Source organism: Microtus ochrogaster, chromosome 21 (genome assembly GCF_000317375.1).
Source record: "Microtus ochrogaster isolate Prairie Vole_2 chromosome 21, MicOch1.0, whole genome shotgun sequence".
Classification (NCBI taxonomy): domain Eukaryota; kingdom Metazoa; phylum Chordata; class Mammalia; order Rodentia; family Cricetidae; genus Microtus; species Microtus ochrogaster.
In genome coordinates, this window is record NC_022022.1 from 42,710,709 (window position 1) to 42,722,617 (window position 11,909).

Here is an 11,909-nt window from a genome sequence, read left to right on the forward strand (position 1 = left end):
GCTGTCGAGTCTGAGCTCACTTCCTCTTCCTCCCAGCATTCTGTTCTGTTTACTCCTCCCACCTATGTTTTAACCTATGAGGGCCAGCCAAGCAGTTTCTTTATTTTTTTTAACCAATGACCTTCCTCCATCATATAATAATTACCACATTGACTGGATTCCCCTCAGATGAAAGAGACAACTTAGGTTTAATGTCAGGGCATTCTGTTCCTCAAGAACACTGTGAACAAAAAGGCTGAAAAAAGGGCTAAAACAATTGGGAAATGTTTCTTGAGCATATTTCAGGATACCTTGAATTTCTTCCTAAAATAATAGTTTCAAACAAAGATGAAAATTTGTAAAATAACCCTGGAAGAGAGAGTCTGCAAGTGCACAAGGGAATCCAAGGATTATTACAGAGATGTGAAAGTTGTAAAGGATTTCAGATGAAAGAGCAGAGTCATGTACCTGTGGTAACTCTAGACCAGGTCTGAGGAAGATGGAGTACACAGGCTGTAGAGAAATGTTTACTGCGCATTGTGCTTAGGGAACTGATAAGCAACTCTTAAAAGCCATCCCTTGTTTATTTAAAAAGTTACGTCCCACTACGCCCATTCAGACTCTTTACACCATGGCACAGAGAGAGGTTCAGGGGAATCCACTAACATTTTGTGCATTTTTAAATAGAAGGATCAAGAATTCCAATAAGTTTTCTAAAAAAGACTTTTCATTTTTTTGTCTTTTTGATACACACACACACGCACACACGTATGTATGTATGTATGTATGTATGTATGTATGTATGTATGTATATGCCATGCTGACCTCAAACTGTCAACCCTTTTGCCTCAGGCTCCTAAGTGCTGACATTACAGGTATGTATCACCACATGTATCACACACAACAGGGTGTTAAAGAGATGAACGGTGAACCAAAACTCAGTTGATTACTCCAGGAAGTTAGTTATGTAGCAGCTCTGAAGTTTGGACTGCGATATTCTTCTCTAGTCCTGTCTTTTGGATTCTGAGTGCCCCTTGTGTTTGGAGGCCCATTGTCTTTTCGAGGGTTGGAAAGTTTCTTCTATAATCTCATTGAATATATATCTATAACTTCCATTTTGTTCTCATTCCCTCTTTAACTCCATTGATTTTTAGGTTTGATCTCTTGGATATTTCCCAGAGTTGTTATAAGTTTTGTTCATGTTGTATAATTATTTTTCTTTATAACATCTTAATGTACTTTTCTCTCAACTTTCCCCTTCATCTCTGGAATTTGCTCTTTCTCTTAGTCTTGCTTGTTGATGATGCTTTCTGATGTATTTTTACTTGATGGATTAATTCTTTCATTTCCAGTGTCTCAGCAACCAAATATTCTCAGGTTACAAATAAACATTTCATTGGTGACTTTGTGCACATTTGTGGTGTGTGTCTTTGGGCAGGGAGAATGCTGGGCAGGGAACAGGGCAGTAGAAACAGTGAGGCTATGCTTCTGCTCGTGTGCTTCATGTAGGAGCATTTTTCACCTGAATGCGTGGTGTGGGAGGCCCTTCTGTCTATGTGTTGCTTTTATTGGTTAATGAATAAAGAAACTTCTTTGGCCTATAGCAAGGTAGAACTTAGATAGGCAGGGAAAACTGAACTGAATGCTGGGAGAAAGAAGGTGGAGTCAGGAGAATCCACGCAGCTGTCAGGGACAGAAGCCTCTGCAGCAGCCTGCTGAAACTTTGCTGGTAGACCACAACCTCATGGTGATGCGTAGATGAATGGAAATGGGTAGTTTAGAATATAAGAACTAGCTAGCAGTATGCTTAAGCTATTGGCCAAACAGTATTGCAAATAATATGTTTTCTGTGTGGTTATTTCAGGGCTGGGCAGCCAGAAACAAACAAGCGGCCTCCCTACAACAGACTTGGGCATGTTTTCCCTCATATGCGGTATGGTAAGGCTTGGGGAAGATTTTAGAAGTGCAGTCCCCCTATTTTACAGAGACACTCACTGAGGAGTGAGGTTGGCAACATTTGACTTTCACTAGTCTGCTGTGCAGATAGAGTCACATGACTTTACTTGGGCATGACTCATTAGTGTTTTGTCCTCTGTAAATGGTCTCTAAATTTAATAGTGGTATTGTGTAATCAATCATATGGGTCTTGTCAGTGGAGAAGACACCAAATGCTGTGCTCTGCCTGTATCCAAAGAGACTCCTGAGCATCGTGACTCATTATGGCTGCAGGAAGGCAGGAAAAAGGATGGCGCAAAGGACTTATCTAAATTGCCTTCTCATGAGCTGAAACTTCAGAGGCAATTTCCATCTCTTCTTCAAGGACAATACATTGTCTCCTTACCTCACCACACAGCTCGCTCCCTCGGGTTCTGATTTGAGCTCCATTCCTACTGCTCAGTCTTGCACCATAGATGGCTGTTTAGACTGCGTCCTTTCAGTAAGCCTGAAAACACCGTGGAGCCAGGAGAAATCCTGATCCTATTTCTAGAAACAGAAAGATATAGAAAATTAATACTGATTTTAATTAATAACATTTTGAATTGTTATTAGAACTTAATATCTGAATATTTATGTCTTTTTAATGTGATGTGGCTTCCTAGAACCAGAAGAACCATTAAATTAAGTTCTGAGAATTAGAGTTAGAATCACCATTAAAATACAGTAGAGCCTCACACTGACTAAGCTGTTGAAGAGTTCACAATTAATATTATGTATATATTTGATATATACATAAATAGTTTGATATATACATAAATAAATATATTGATAAATAGTATATATTTGATATCTATGAAATTTCCAATTAACTAAGTACTACAAACTTTATGTGCATTGAGGATTTTATTTTCTGAATAAAATGAATTTGAGAAGTCTGTGCTTACATTGATATAAGGATGACTTAAATGTATATAAGGGTGGTAACAACCAAAGCGTAGGTATGGCCTGAGCGACAGGTACTAAAAGTATTTCCTGTCAGGATATGGTGACACAGCCCCATAGTCTCAGCACTTGGGAGGCCTAAGTAGGAAGCTACATAGTGAGACCCTGTCTCAAAAGACCAATAATATGGATGGATGGATGGATGGATGGATGGATGGATGGATGGATAAATGAATGAATGTATTGATTGACTAAAAGGAAGCAATTAGACTAACACAAAAACCTAGATGAAATTGCTTAAAGCAGTTTTGTTTAGGATCACTAAGAAATGCAAACAACTCAACCAATCAATGGAAAATCAATAGTTACATCTATACAAAAACTCCTAAGTAATAAAAGGAAAATCCCTGACTGATGCATGCCACAATATGGAAGAATCTCAGATGCTTTATATCAAGTGAAAAGCTGAACACACAAGACCCTGTGGTGTGTATGCCTGATCACATGACCTTCTGAATGAAGCCAGTTGTGTGTACAAAGGTCAGACCGGTGGTTTCCAGAACTGGGACTTGGTTGGCCATGAAGTCGCACCTTTGAGGTGATGGACCTATTTTCTATCTTGATGGTAGTGTAACCACAAAACTGTATATTTCCTCACATATGTATTCAGAGTTTGCATCAAGGAGGGTGAATTCTGTTGTGTATTAAATTTAAAAAATGTAACTACCCTGCTCTCCTATCCAACCTTCCTTAATCCCAATCATCCTGTTTCCCTAAGTTCCTCCCATTCTCCCCTTCTCACTATTCTCTCCCCATCTCACCCTACCCCCAAGATCCCAATTTTCTCCCCGGCAATTTTGTCTACTTCCCATAGCCAAGAGGATAACTATATGTTTTTCCTTGGGTTCACTTTCTTATTTAGCTTGAGCATGGCGAACAATGAGGGCTGATGAGAAGCCAAGAACAATGGCTCGGGGTTTTGATCCTACTTCTTGTTCTGGCTTTGTGGGAGCCTAGCCAGTTTGGATGTTCACCTTCCTAGACATGGACGGGGGGGGGGAGGACCTTGGACTTTCCACAGGGCAGGGAACCCTGACTGCTCTTTGGACTGGAGAGGGAGGGGGAGAGGAGTGGGGGGGAGTGGGAAGGGGTGGGAGAAGGGGGAGGGAAATGGGAGGCTGGGGGGAGGCGGAAACTTTTTCCTTTTTTTCCTTTTCTCAATAAAAAAAAAATCCTCAGAAAAAAAATGTAACTACCAATAAGTTAATGTTATAAAATCTGTATTTTTTCAATATAGTAATTTATTGCATTTTTGACATAGCTAATTATATATTTACAAATCCATAATATTGTTTGTAGATTTTCATCCCATAACGTCATTTGTTAATTTTTTTATGTGGTGGCCACAGCTGGAGCCTGGGTCCTCTGAACAGAGACTCTGGTGTGGGTTTTCACAAGATGCTCAGCAAATTCCTGATAAGGAGACTTGGTGAACATAGTCTCTTTCCTAAGGTCAGAGGTCAGGTAGCTGTAGGTCTTAGAGATGGCTTCAAAGGTGGCCTTGGCCAAGTTGTCCAGGGTGGCAGTGCAGCCCTGGCTGATGTGTAGCAGTCATCAATACCGGCCACCATCAGTAGCTTCTTGGGCACAGGAGCAGAGACTATGCCAGTGCCTCTGGGGGCAGGGATGAGACACACCAACACAGCCACAGAGGCCTGTCACTCTGCACGGATAGTGTGGCGCTTGCCAATCTTGTTCCCCCAGTAGCCTCTCTGCACAGGGACAATGAAAAGCTTGACGAAGATGCTAGCCCCTCGGATGGCAGTGGCTACCTCCTTGGAGCACTTAACACGGAGAGCAACATGACCATTGTAGTCCCCAATAGCGACAACAGCCTTGAACCTGGTCTGCCGGGCTGCCCTAGTCTGCTTCTGCCCTGGCGTGATCTTCAGAGCCTCATCCTTTGGGGATGCTCCCAGGGGAAAAAAAATCAATAATCTTGGGTTTCTTAGTGGTCAGGGAGAACAGGTAGAGACTTGATCTTCATATCCTTCATCAGGAGGCCCAGCTTCGTGTCGGGAATCCACTCCTTGTCTTACCTCCGTGAGCCCCGCAGCCTCCACCAACTACCTCGAATCCTCCTTCCACCGAATCCTCCATCTTCCGTGGAAGCTACCACAGCCTCCTAATCCTGGGCCCCGAGTCCTCCTGACCCTCCAGCTGCACCGGTGTCATCTGCCATTTGTTGTTTTTCAGAAGAAGCTGTTAAAATTTATTTATTTATTTATTTTTTTTTTTGGTTTTTCGAGACAGGGTTTCTCTGTGGCTTTGGAGCCTATCCTGAAACTAGCTCTGTAGACCAGGCTGGTCTCGAACTCACAGAGATCCGCCTGCCTCTGTCTCCCGAGTGCTGGGATTAAAGGCCAGCCTCGTCTGTAAAAGCTAGTTCCAGGACAGGCTCCATTGCTAAAGAGAAACCTTGTCTCGAAAAACAAACAAACAAAAAAACCCCCCAAAAAACAAAACAAATAAACAACAGTTTATTTTAAGAAAATCATAAAATATGTGAAAAACCCACAGAACGCCCCCCTCCCAGCACCTTCTTAGTAGGCAGGGGGCTTCCTTGTTTTTATTTGCACTTCCGTGTTTGTTTCCCAAACCACAGTCTTTCTGTTTATTGATTTTATGAGAAAAATAAGATTAATATCCTACATTGGTTGAAGGATAGCAGATTTTCTATTCTCTTGAGAGACACACAAAGCCATCCATTTCTGTGACCTCTTTAGAAATAGCTTGAGACTGAGTAAAACCAGAATTTCTATTGCTATGAATAAATAAACAAATTGAAATGAAAAATATGGTTGCTAGGCAGACCATTCAGTGTGATCTGGCTTAAAAATCCCTTAGTGCATTTTGCAGTTGGATTCAGCTCCAAATTTTCATGCTATTAATTCAGTCCTGACCTAGAATCTTTACATGTTTAATGTCAGAATGTGAAAAGCTAGAACTTCAAATTTTGCACATTCTTTTTCTTGGAAGCATAACGTTTTAAAGTCAACCCAAACTTTTCATTTTTTGGGTTGATTTTGATTTTGGCAAGATGTTCTTCTTAGTTCATAAAGCTCTTAAGTTTTCAAACTCTCCATTAGACACTTCAGAACAATGCTTTGCTAATTAAAAATAGATGGGTGTAAGCCAAAAGAAACTCTTAAAAACAGCCACATATCTTTAAAAACACAAACTGCTCGGGAGCTACAAACTGCTCGAATGGGGTGAGAAGGAGAATGTTTGTGGTGAGATTATTTGTGATGAAAGCTGTAGATTCAGGTGTCTTCATCTGTTGACCCTCAGCGCTATTGGGACAGTGCTCAGCACAGTGGTGCATTTGTGAACAAGACCAATACTTAACCACTCTTTGTCAGAAACGGGATCAGGTGGAGTTCATCCTCAGGTATTTTAGTCTGTTCACTAGGCACAGATTGAGAGACTTAGTGAAGTTAATGATGTGGGAAAACATTGACATGTGGATCCCAGTATCTTTTCCTAGTCAGTTCGTCTCCGACATAGACAGGAGTTTTCTTATCCTCAACTGTTCGTCTTTCCCCTTAGGCCCACAGCAGGAGACCAAACAATCTCCTGATCTCCCGACACAAAATCCACGAACTTGCTACCTTTTCCCTCTATACCTTTTCCTAGCCCTTCATTTGGGTTCTGGGTCCAGGACCCCTTGCCTGTAACATGCGTGCTACTGACTTATCGACTGCCATTCCCATGTAATGAGTTTTCCCCTTGCATAAACACACAGCATTTGTAAACTTGCATAAGATGCCATCCCACAGTGCCACTTATCCCTTCCAGCTAAGCTCTCACGGCCCACCCTTTTATGGAAGTCTTGAAGACGTTATTTATGGGGTCTCTGCACTCCTTGTCTCCCAGTCTCGTGTTAAGATGACCAAAGACCTTCATGTTGCCCAAGTTGATGCCAATGTTCAGTTCTCATTTCAAGAGTACTTGATGGAGTTTCTTTTTCTTACTTAATTTGGTGCTTGACTTTGGAGATGTCCCAAATGAGCCCGTGGTTGACACTAGAATTGGTTTCTTTGCTGCATAATCTTGCATCTTAATTTTTATAATTTTGAAATTAAAATATAATTACATAATTTTTCTCCTTTCTCCAACCCTTCACATACACCTAAATATATAAATGTAACCTGTTTAGTCTGTATAATACTACTTATATGTGTATGTTCTTAGGACTGACCACTTGGTATTAGGTAATCAATTGGAATACTCTTTTCTGGGGAAAGACTATTCTTCCATTCTTGACATTCCTTGGTTGCCTGTAGTTCTGTGTCTAAGATTGAGACCTCCTGAGATTTCCCCACCCCATGTGAGCATGTCTATTGGTGTCGTCCTTGTTCAGGTCTTGTTTGGGCAGCCATGTTAATGAGGCTTCCTGGGAATAGCTTCTCTGACATTTCTAGAAGATGTAATCTCACCATAAACTTCCTGTTCTTCAGTTGCTACAATCTTTCTGTTCCTGCGTCTGCAACAACCCCTGAGCCTTAGGTGCGGGGATTGTGTTGTGGCTGTGTCAGTAAGGGCTAGACACTATCTGGCCATTTGTTCTCTGCATTTTGATCAGTTGTGGTTTTTTATAGTGGTCTCCATCAATTGCAAAGAGAAATTTCCTTGAGGTGTGGTGAGAACTACACTTATCTGTGGGTATAAGGATAAATCTTTATAATGTAGTTAAGAATTATGCTGTTTTTTATTAGTTTTTTTTTTTCATTTTACATACCAACCCCAGTTCCCTCTCCCTCCCCTTCTCCTTCCTTCCCTCCATCTCACCACCATCTACTCCTCAGAGGGAATAAGGCCTCCCTATGGGAGTCAATAAAGTCTGGCTTACTAAGTTGAGATAGGACTAAACCCCTCTCCCTGTGTCAAGGGTGAGCAAGGTATCTCACCATAGGAAATGGGCTCAAAAAAGTCAGTTCATGCACCCAGGATAAGTTCTGGTTCCACTGCCAGCCCCTCTCCAATAGATCAAGCCACATAACTGTTACCCACATTCAGAGAACCTAGTTAGGTCCCATGTAGGTTTCCCAGCTGCCAATTCAGAGTCCATGAGCTCCCACTATCTCGAGTCAGCTGTCTCTGTGGTTTTCTCTATCATGATCTTGACCCCCCAACCCCATCCCTTGCTCATATGATCCCTCCTTTCTCTCTTCAACTGAACTCCAGGAGTTCAGCCCAGAGTTTGGCTGGCTGTCACTGAATCTGCTTCCATCAGTTACTGGATATAGGTTCTATGATGACAATTAGGGTAGTCACTAATCTGATTGTAGGGGAAGGCCAGTTAAGGCATCCTCTTACCATTGCTAGGAATCTTAACTGGAATCATTTTGTGGGTTCCTGGGAATTCCCTTAGCACCACCCCCCCTCACAATATCTCTCTCATCGATCTTCCTCTCTGTCCCTCTCACAACTCGGCCATTTCCGTCTCTCATCCCCACCCTTCTACTTCCCCCAGGTTTACCCAGGAGATCTTAACTATTTCTCTTCCCGGAATCCTCCATGCGTGTCCCTCTTAGGGTCTTCCTTTTTACCCAGCTTTTCTAAGGTTGTGGATTGTAGCCTGGTTATTTTTTGCTTTATGTCTATTTTCCACTTATGAGTGGGTACCTACCATGTTTGTCTTTCTGGGTCTGGGTTACCTCACTCAGGATGGTTTTCTTTAGTTCCATCCATTTGGCCTGCAAATTTCAAGATATGATTATTTTCTGCTGCTGAATAAATATACCATATTTTATTTACCCATTCCTTGGTTGAGGAGCATCTAGATTGTTTACAGGTTCTGGCTATTGCAAATAATGCTGCTATGAACATAATTGAGCAAATGCCCTTGTGGTATGATTGTTCATCCTTTGGGTATATACCCAAGGGTGGTATTGCTGGGTCTTGAGGTAGGTTGATTCCCAGTTTGCTGAGAAACTGACATACTGATTTCCAAAGTTGGCTGTACAAGTTTGCACTCGAAACAGCAATGGAGAAGTGTTTCCATACTCCACATCCTCTCCAGCAGAAGCTATCATTGGTGTTTTTGATCTTAGCCATTCTAAGGTGTAAAGAATTTGTTGGATTTGCTGTTTTCTTTGATCAATAAGTCTATTTATTTCCTCTGTTGTATCCTGGGATCACTTAATGTAAACTAGCCTATCATCAGCAAACAGTGAGAGTTTGACTTCGTTTTCAATTTGTATCCTCTTGATCTCCTTTTGGTGTCTTATTGTTCTAGCTAGGACCTCAAGGACTATATTGAATACATATGGAAAGACTGGACAGCCTTGTCTTGTTCCTGATTTTATTGGGATCACTTTGACTTTCTCTTCATTTAGTTTGATTTTAGCTATTGACTTGCTGCATATTACCTTTATTATGTTTAGGTATGTTCCTTGTATCCCTGCTCTCTCCAAGACCTTTATCATGAAGGAATGTTGTATTTTGTTGAAGTCTTTTTCAGCATCTAGTGAGATGATCAATGTTTTTTTTCAATTTATTTATATGGTGGATTACGTTGACAGATTTTCATATGTTGAACCATCCCTGCATCTCTGGGATGAAGCTGACTTGATCATTGTGGATGACTTTTTTGATGTGTTCTTGGATTCGATTTGCCAGTCAGTATTTTACTGAGTATTTTTACATTAATGTTCATGAGTGAGATTGGTCTATTTGGGTATCAGGGTAATTGTGGCCTTGTAAAAAGAGTTTGGCAATGTTCCTTCTGTTTCTATTGTGTGGGACAATTTAAGGAGTATTGGTATTAGTTCTTATTTGAAAATCTTATAGAATTCTGAGCTGAAACCATCTGGTCCTGGGATTTTTTTGGTTGGGAGACTTTTGATGACTGTTTCTATTTCTTTAGCAGTTATAAGTCTATTTAATTTGTTTATCTGTCTTGATTTAATTTTGGAAAGTGGTATTTATCCAGAAAGTTGTCCATTTCTGTTAAATTTTCCAATTTTGTGGAGTAGCGGTTTTCGAGATATGACCTAATGATTCTCTGTATTTCCTGCGTCTGTTGTTATGTCCCCCTTTTCATTTCTGATTTTGTTAATTTGGATATTCTCTCTCTGCCTTGCATTTTGGTTAGTTTGGATAAAGGCTTGTCTATTTTGTTGATTTTCTAGAAGAACCAACTCTTTGACTCATTGATTCTTTGTATTGTTTTCTTAGTTTCTATTTTGTTGATTTCAGCTTTCAATAAGATTATTTCAATATGATATCTAGTTCTCCTGGGTGAGTTTGCTTCTTTTTGTTCAAGATTTTTCAAATGTTCTGTTAATTCATTCATGTGGGATTTTGCCAGTTTTTTTTTATTTGACAGTTGGTATTTTATTCAGATAGCAGTCTCATTACATGTGGTCCAAGAATATCGAAAGAACGCAAATAAAATCAGATGTGAAGGTCAGTCTTCACACATCATAGCCAATGATGCCACGTTTGCCTATGATCTCTCCGACATAAAACCACATCCACACCTCGGTGGCCACCAAACCATTCAGCACAGCTTCCTTAACTGTAAGATGTTTGAAGCTACCAGTTTTAGCACTTTGAATTATTTTTTTCGCACTCTGAATAGCTGCAGGGAGTTCAACAGGGGTTGGGGGAACCAGCTCAACCTTGGCTTATTGCCAAAATGTGGCCAATCGATTCGAGTAAGTCACAGCAGCGGATACTAGCCCCGGGGCTTTCTCCGCGAAGTTACGGACAAACTTGGCCATGGTCTAGGCTGGAAGGTCCGTCTCCTCGAACCGCCGGCTGAATGTCCCCGCCAGTTTTTTTTTTTTTTAATGCAGGCATTTAGTGCTATGAGCTTTCCTCTTAACACTGCTTTCATTGTGTCCCATAAATCTGGGTATGTGGTATGGTCATTTTCATTGAATTTTAGGAAGTCTTTAATTTCTTCATTTCATTTTTGATCCATTGATGATTCAGGTGAGTGTTGGTTAGTTTCCATGTGTTTGTGGGCTTTCTGAAATTAATGTTTCTGTTGAATTCTAATTTTAAGCCATGGTGGGTGATCTGATAAGATACATTCCAATTTTTTTTATCTGTTGAGGTTTGCTTTGTTACCTAGAATATGATCAGTTTTTGAGAAGGTTCCATGAGATGCTGAGAAGGTATATTCTTTTATGTTTGGATGGAATGTTCTATACATGTCTGTTAAGTCCATTTGAGTCCATCTGTTAGTTCCCTTATTTCTCTGTTAATTTTCTGTCTGACAGACCTGTCCAGTGGTAAGAATGGGTTGTTGAAGTCTCTCACTATTAGTGTGTGGGGTTTAATGTGTGATTTAGGCTTTAGAAGTGTTTCTTTTACATATGAGTGTGCCCTTGTATTTGGGACATAGATGTTCAGTATTGAGATTTCCTCTTGGTGAATTTTTCCTGTGACTAATATGAAATGTCCTTCTTTGTCTCTTTTGGTTGATTTTAGTTTGAAGTCTATTTTGTTAAATATTAGGATAGCTACAACAGCTTGTTTCTTAGGTCCATTTGATAGGAAAATGTTTTCCCAACCCTTTTCTCTGAGGTGATGTCTGTCTTTGGAGTTGAAGTGTGTTTCTTGTATGCAGCAGAAGGATGGATTCTTGTTACAAGCTGGGGGGCTTCAGCTCCAGGTTCTTTTGCGAGTATGGCTATGAGGACCCTGTGCACTTCTCCCCAGAGAGCGATGAGTAACCAGACCAAGCAAGAGAATTGTCTTTATAATGATTCTTTATTAGCAACTTCAATATCCAATGCATCTATGGGGTTTACAATCTTAATAGGCATGGGGGATTGATAATGGCCAACACACAGGCAATTCAATATCACAATTATTAATCCTACTAATCCTAATACATAAAACCAATTCATAATCTTAATATAATTTATCACTTATCTATAAAACACTTCTTTTTTTTTCTTTCTTTTTTTTTATTGAGAAAAGGAAAAAAAAAGTTTCCCCCTCCTCCCAGCCTCCCATTTCCCTCCCCCTCC

The 11,909-nt window shown here is 40.5% G+C and overlaps 2 pseudogenes; both read right to left on the reverse strand.

Annotated features, from left to right (window-relative positions):
- The window catches only part of LOC101990436, a 20,999-nt pseudogene extending 14,174 nt beyond the window's left edge, over window positions 1-6,825 (reverse strand).
- A 3,423-nt stretch (window positions 6,826-10,248) lies between these two features.
- LOC101990724 lies at window positions 10,249-10,680 on the reverse strand (annotated as a pseudogene).
- Window positions 10,681-11,909: the final 1,229 nt, after the last annotated feature.